Here is a 7785-nt window from a genome sequence, read left to right on the forward strand (position 1 = left end):
TCTAACTTGCCAAATCATGAGTATGGTTCAGGACCAGAGAACTAAAAATTCTTTACATACAAAGTCAAAGGTGGGACTTACTCCATGATAACTAACAATAGCAATGTGGGTTTATGGGAGGCCCTCAAACAAAATGTGTCACATGGCTTTTCAGTTTAGATTATTTATTGTTTGAAGTATTGACGGGGTTAGATGACCTTTTCAATCTGTAGAAAGAATAACAAGAAATACATTAAAAAAAGACATTTCTTATAACTGATCCAATGGTTTATCAGGCCTGGTAGGTCGGGAAGGTGAGAAGAATTAAGGAGCAAATGATTAATGAAGGAGGGGACGGGAGCACTAGAACTGACTGTGATGATGATGATGTATATACAATTCTTTTAAAAAGCAACTTGACTACAGAAGTGTATGACATGTGAATTTTATATCAATAAATCTATTTTTTTTAAAAGAAAAGAAATTTCACTCCACCATAGCTATTATCTCATATGCTATACTATGTTATTTTATATCATGACAAGCCTTATATAAGAAGTTGCATAACTTTTTACTTATAATCTTTTCCCCTATAAAAGAATGAAAATTCTATAGGGGAACAAAGGACATTTCCCTCCCACAAAGTTACTATAGTTCATAACTTTTATCACAGCTGGATTTGGGATTATAATTCCACTTCATATCTGGCACATATTGAAAAGGTACCTGTTTTATAATACAATTCAATATGTAGGTATAAAGTTTATGTGGCAAGTGACATCTTCTCAGTGCCAATATAGGAGATCTTTGGCTTACCAAGTCAAACTTTCTATATAGAGATGGAAAGAATACACAGTCACTGTACCAAAAACAAAAAACAAAGCAAAAACAAAAAACCAGTCAACATTCAACTGTTTTTCTTATTTGTAGCTTGATAATCTTTACATTATTCTTCCTCGGCCTATATTTCAGTTTTTTTCTATGGGTATAGAGCGCTAAGACAATGGGAGAGGTGGGACGTGATAACTGCATCTAGAGTGACTGGTATTAACACCCAGTGCTACATACTGTGGGGGAGTAGAAACCCCAGGGAGGCATTCTGTACCCCAGAGCTTTCAATTCATAGGGAGAGAGGGAGACAAAGTACAAAGGAATCAATGCTACGAAAAGTAAGTGAAAAGGGAAAGGAGGAGCTCATTTAGTCTGGGGAACCTGGGGCAGAACACATAGTTGTAGGTCTTTAGGTCATCTAAAATAAAAGAACATGTATTCCTGATAAAAGTGCTCAATAAAATAGGCATATAAGGGAAATTCCTCAATATAATAAAGGCCATATAAGAAAAACCAACAGCTAGCAGTTAATTTAATGGAGAGACATTGAAAACATTCCCTTTTCAAATAGGAACTAAACAAGGTTGCCCTTTATCACCACTCTAATTTAATATAGCCCTGGAGGTATTAGCCAGACTATAATTATAAAAAAGATTAAAGGCATTCACATTGACATGGAAGATACAAAACTTTCTTTTTTTGAGATGATATTATCCTATATATATAAAAAATTCCAAAGATTCAATTTAAAAAGTGATTGGAACTGACCGAAAAATTTGGCAATGTATTAGGCTGCATGATTAAGAAATGATATACAGAAATCAGATGGATTATTGTACATTAAAGAAATTAAAATAATACCATTTACAATAGCTTCCCCAAAGATAAAATATCAAGGAATAGTTCTTACCAGAGAAATACAAAAGACTTATACAAAGAAAACTATAAAATACTTCTACAAGAAACTGAAAGAGACTTACACAATGGAATAATATCCTTTGCTCCTGGATAGGAAGACTAAATATACTGAAAATTTCAATGTTACTAAGAAACACTTTAGGAATTCAATTGCAATTCAATTCAAATTCCAGCACAATTCTTTAAAGAAATGGAAAAACTAATCACTAACTTTATATGGCAAGGAAAGAAACCAAGGATAAACAAAACCCTATTTAAATAAAAGCAGGAGGCCATTCATTGCTAGATTTTAAAATCTACTATATGGCCACAGTAATCAAAACAACTTGGTATTGGTAAGACGATAGACATGAAGACCAGTGGATTAGAATTGAGAACCCAGAAATACAGCTAAGTACCTACAGACACCTGACCTTTGATAAAAGGACTAAAACATATTAAGTAGGGGGAAAAGATAACCTTTTCAAGAAATGGTGCTGGAAAAATTGGATTTCCATCTGTGAAAGAATGAAACAAGACCCATATCTCATACCACATACAAAAATGAATTCAAGGTGGATTAAAGACCACAGTTTTAACCCAGAACCGTAAAAACCAATGATGAAAAATAGGGATAAACTTAAGGGCCCTAATACAAAGCATACATACATTACTGAACATGATGAAAAATAGTCATACTATGGAAGATAAAATAGAGGCCAGGGATAGTCTAAAAAGATGATATTTAAGCCCATCAAAAGACTTCATCATAAGAGTTCAAAGAGAACCCAAAGATTGGGGAAAGTATTTAACAATGATATATTAGATAACGTGCTAATTTCAAAAATCTATCGAAAGCAACAACACCTTACTAAGAAAAATACAGATTAAAAGTGGGCATAAGCAATTTACTAAAGAAGACAAAAGAGTGGTCAACAATCTTGTGAAGAAATATTCACCTTCATTAGTGATAAAAGAAATACAAATTAAAACAATGAGATACCATCTCACACCAACACTCAGCAAAATTTACAACAACAACAAAAGCAAAACACCATAAAACATTAAATACTGGAGAGGGTGTAGAGAGATTATAAGGCTAATACACAGTTGATGGGATTGTAGAACTGTACCACCACTATGGAAAATAGTGTGACACTTTCTTAAACAAATGTAAACACAAATCCATTATGATTCTGTAATCTAGTTACTTGGTATGTACCCTAAAGAAATAAAGAAGATGATGCACAGCGGGACAGATGGGAATTGGAAACGCAGGGAATCTAGGACAGATGAACCTCTCAGGACCAGGGGTGACAGTGGCGATACCAGGAGGGAAAGGGGGTGAAGAAAGGGGGAATGGATCACAGGGAGCTACATATAACCTACTCTCTGGGGGACGGGCAGCAGAAGGGTGGGTGAAGGGAGATGCTGGACAGTGTAATATAAGATACAATAATGATTTATGAATTATTAAGGGTGCATGGGGGAGAGGGGAGGAGGAAGGGAAAGGGAGGGGGAAAAAAGGAAAATGAGCTGATTCCGGGAACCCAAGAGGCAAGCGAATTTTGGGAATAATGAGGGCAACAAATGTATAGATGTGTTTTATACAATTGATCTATGTATTGTGATGAATTGTATGAGCCCCAATAAATTGATTAAAAAAAAAAAAAGATTCCTAAATAACAAAACCTCAAAGCCAAAAAAAAAAAAAGAAATAAAGAAGAAAACACAAACAGACATATGCACACCTCTGTTTATTGAAGAAATTTCTATAACAGACTTAATAAAAACTTCCCACTATACAGGAAGGGATAAACAAATATTCCATTGTACATTCATACAATGAAATATTATATATCCTTAGAAAGCAATGATGATTCTGTCAAACACCTTAATTCGTGAACAAAATTAGAGGACATTATGCTTAGCAAAGATAGTCACGCTCATAAAAGTGAATATTCTAGACATAATTATTATAAAAAAGAAAATTATTCATAGATCAAAGGATCTGCTATATCACTTTAAAGACTATGATGAGGCCAGTTTGGAGGGAGGGAGGGACAGAGAAAGGATGGAAAACAAGGATAAAAAAAAAAGGACAAGAAGAACCACATGTATGGGGTTAAATGGGATATTGCTATTGATTTCATTTGATGAGATGGGCTATGTAAATACATAGAATATTTTTTTCTTTGTAATTATCATATTCCACAAACAGAAGGGGAAATACATAAATAAATAAAACAACAAAAATAAAGTTAAAATAAAAAAATAAAAAAAGAGAAAGGTCACAGGTTAAAAAACATCTTACAGATTCCTTGCCCATCAGATCTAAACGCTGGTCTGAGTACTGTAAAGGGTAGAGAAGAAAAACTGAAATGGACCTGCATTCTTTTGTGACATACAGGTTCATTTCAAACAAAACAATGAAATGGAGCAAAATCAAAGCACAAAACTCAGGGCCCTACACACCCTCTTCTGACTTTACAGGGAGACTGGAGATCTCACACATTGCTGCTGGGAATAGAAAACGGCGATGTCACTTTGGAAAATAATTTATCAGTTTATGTTAATGCTAAATAGTCATTTACTGTATGATACAGCAATCTCATTTGCAGGTGTTTAAGAAAACAACGTATGTTCACATAAAAACCTGTACATAAATCATAAATGTTTATGGCAACTCTGTAACAGCCCAAAGTTGAGTATGGTCCAATGCACTTCAATGGGTGAATAAAGAAACAAATGTGGTATATTTAGGTAACTCGATACGACTCAGAAGGCAAAAGGAATAAAATATTGATACATGCAACAGTCCATATGTGTCAAAGGCATTATGCTAAACTAGGTCAATCTCAAAAGATTATGTGCTATATGATTCCTTTCATTTGGTACTCTTCAAAAGATAAATGTAGTGACAGAGAACAAGCCAGTAATTGCTAGAGGTTAATCGTAGAATGAGGGTGTGGTTATAAAGGGGTAGCATGAAATAGCATTTTGGGGTGATGGAACTATTTACTGTCCAAACGTTGGTGGTTTGGACACAATCCATACATGTGTTAAACATTCACTGAACTGCACACTGATAAAATTCAATTTTATTGCATATTAATGTTAAAATATAAAATTAAAATTAAGTGGAAACAGTAACAACAAATGATGGCCATCCTTCAAACTCCTGTTTTCCCCACACCTCTTTTTCAAGCCGACCCCAGTCCACAGTGAGTTACTCTTACCGAATATTACTGGGGACATCATGTATCATTGCCTAGATCAATAACAGTACTTAACATAACAGTGTTTGCTGACTACATCATTGATCACTAGGCACTTATCAGTAATGGCTTTGCACTCTCCCGTAGGTGGGCATGTCTTGTGTTTCTAGGAAGTGCAGAGCTAATGCTGATTGAGTCTGTGCTTAGGCATACACCGAGTCATCTTATATTCAAAACAACTCAGTGAGGCATTTTTAATATTTCCATGTTTTTGATGAGGAAACTCAAGTTTATGAAATTTACAGGAGGTGTCCAGGGTCATGGAAATAGTACAAAAACATCTGTGACTGAAGAATAGATCCGGATGATACTAAAGGCTGTGTTTTCTCTGCACTGCCATGCTTTTCCAACTGTTGGAATGCTGCCAGCTATAACCATTCTGAAAAGAATCTGAGAAACTGGATTATATGAAGAAGAATGTGTCATCAAAATTAGAGGAAGGCTTATTAACCTATGATATGCAAACCACACAAACTTGCTTGCTGAAAGTGAGGAGGGCTTGAAGCGCTTGCTGATGAGGATCAAGGATTGTAGTCTTCAGTATGGATTATAACTCTACAGAAAGAAAAAATCCATAGAACTGAACCCATAGGTAACATCATGATAACTGGAGAAAAGGTTGAAGTGTCAAGGATTTCATTTTGCTTCTTTCCACACCAAAGCTTGTGGAAGCAGCAGTCAAGGGAACAAACAGTCAAGAGATGGGTGTATCTGCTGCACAAGGCCTCTTTAAAGCATGGAAATGCCAGGATGGTGCTTTGCGGACAAAGGTATGCCTGACCCAAGGAATAGTATTTTCTTTTTCTTTAAGCTGTGCATTTTTATTATGATGGTCAAGTCCATGTACAGGTAAAGGCCTGGTTTTTCCACATCCTAACCTAACCAGGAGGACCCAAAAGCTTTCATCCTTCTGAATTTGTGTGTGTGTGTGTGGGGGTGGGGGTGGGGTGGGGGGAGGGCAACAAAGGAAGGGGCACCCAAATGGCTGGCCATTTGAAAGGAAACTTTAAAACAAATAGGACCAGAATTTGGCAGGGAGGGAGGAGACAAGGGCCAGCCCTTTGGGTTTGGCTTTTGAGAAGGGCAGACATTTCCTGTCACATGGCATCCCACGGTGCTTGGTATGATAATTAAAAACAAGAGCAATGCATAATCAAAGTCCTTTGCTACATCGCAGAACAGGGGGATGCTCGTGACGTTTCTGTCACCCTCACTGTTCCAGTTTTTAAATCCTGTCAAGCACTGAAAGAAAAAACAAAAACAAAAAAACAAACCAAACCCAAACAGATAAAGCCATGCCAATTGTACTTTTTTTTCCCCTACGCCAGTAGTATGTCCAGAGGCATACAGGGACAGCATCTAGGTCCTAGATGGTGACGCACATTGTGGGGGTGTTGAAGGTCTTGAACATTATCTGGGTCATCTTCTATCTCTTGGGGTTCAAGAGGCCTTTAGTCAGCAACACAGGTGCTCCTCAGTAGCCAAGTGAAGTTCATTGTAGAAGATGTGTTGCTAGATCTTCTCTACGTTACCCCAGTTCGTGACAAAGCCATTATCAATGGGGTTCTTAATGGGCAGGATGCCTCTCTTGCTCACATCCATGCACTGATGCTGGGAACTTTCCCAGATGAGAAGAAGATGGCCCGGGGGGCTGTCTTCACCTATGAAGCTGGCCTTCAACATGCCTGAGCCATTGCCAACCATGAGCACAGCAATAGTATTATCCAAGGGGAGTTTGGGGGTGGTGAGTGTCAACTGGCAGAGTGACATGCAGCTTCAAAAGGACTATGCTTGCAGGAGGGATGCGGTCTGGCTGTGTCAAGCCATGGTATTTTCAGAGACTTCATATGCATGTGAAAATTGAACATTGAATAAGGAATACTGAAGAAGAATCAATGCCTTTGAATTATAGTGCTGATGAAGAATATTGAAAAGTAGCATGGACTATCAAAAGAACAATCAAATCTGCGTTGGAAGACCAGCCAGAATACTCGTAAGAAGTAAGAATGGGGAGATTTTCTCTCACATTCTTTGGACATGTTGTCAGGAGAGACCAATCCCTGGAAAAGGACACCATGCTCAGTAAAGCAGAAAGGCAGGGGAAAACAGGAGACCCTCAGATGGAAGGATATCGTGGCTGCTTTAGGAGGGTTTCCCAGGACCACGCGGTGTTTTGTTCTGCTATGTGGTTCCATCAAGTGGTTGCTGATTTGGCCCCTAACAACAAGACTATGGGGATACCCCCAATTCGGAAAAAAGCTCTGCTGGGTGGAGCTTTTATAGCACACATTTTTCTTGCTAGTGAGCATTGAGCAACTGACTCTGATAGTTCACCAGCCGTGTCGCCTAGAATGTTTGCTCTGGTCAATTTTTTTGTACAAAATTTTTTTTGGTAAAAGCATTTTTGCTCGAACCTCGTTTTTTATGATGGCCGATTTAAGAGAACAGTGTGTGGCTGTGAAATTTTGTTTCCTGCTGGGGAAAAATGCCGCAGAAACTGCTCTGATGTTGAACACAGCTTACAAGGACAGCACTACGGGAAAAGCACAAGTGTGTGACTTGTTTTCTCATTTCGAAAAGGTGAAATGTTGATTGATGGCAAACCTTGTTCTGGACATCCATCAACTTCCCAAACAGATGAAAATGTCCACTCACAGTACATTTGGAGTTCGATCCACGAGGTCAGACTGTTAATCAAGCTTTCTATTTAGAGGTTCTGAAAATACTGCATAACAGTGTGTGACAAAAAAGACTTGATTTGTGGCAGATGGGTGACTGGTTTTGCCACCATGACAATGCA

General features: G+C 37.6%; 1 pseudogene; it reads right to left on the bottom strand.

Annotated features, from left to right (window-relative positions):
* Positions 1-6755, bottom strand: part of LOC115873724 — a 14022-nt pseudogene extending 7267 nt beyond the window's left edge.
* Positions 6756-7785: the final 1030 nt, after the last annotated feature.

Source organism: Echinops telfairi, unplaced genomic scaffold (genome assembly GCF_000313985.2).
Source record: "Echinops telfairi isolate 266 unplaced genomic scaffold, ASM31398v2 ScPeMD7_7469;HRSCAF=8507_1, whole genome shotgun sequence".
NCBI classification, from domain to species: domain Eukaryota; kingdom Metazoa; phylum Chordata; class Mammalia; order Afrosoricida; family Tenrecidae; genus Echinops; species Echinops telfairi.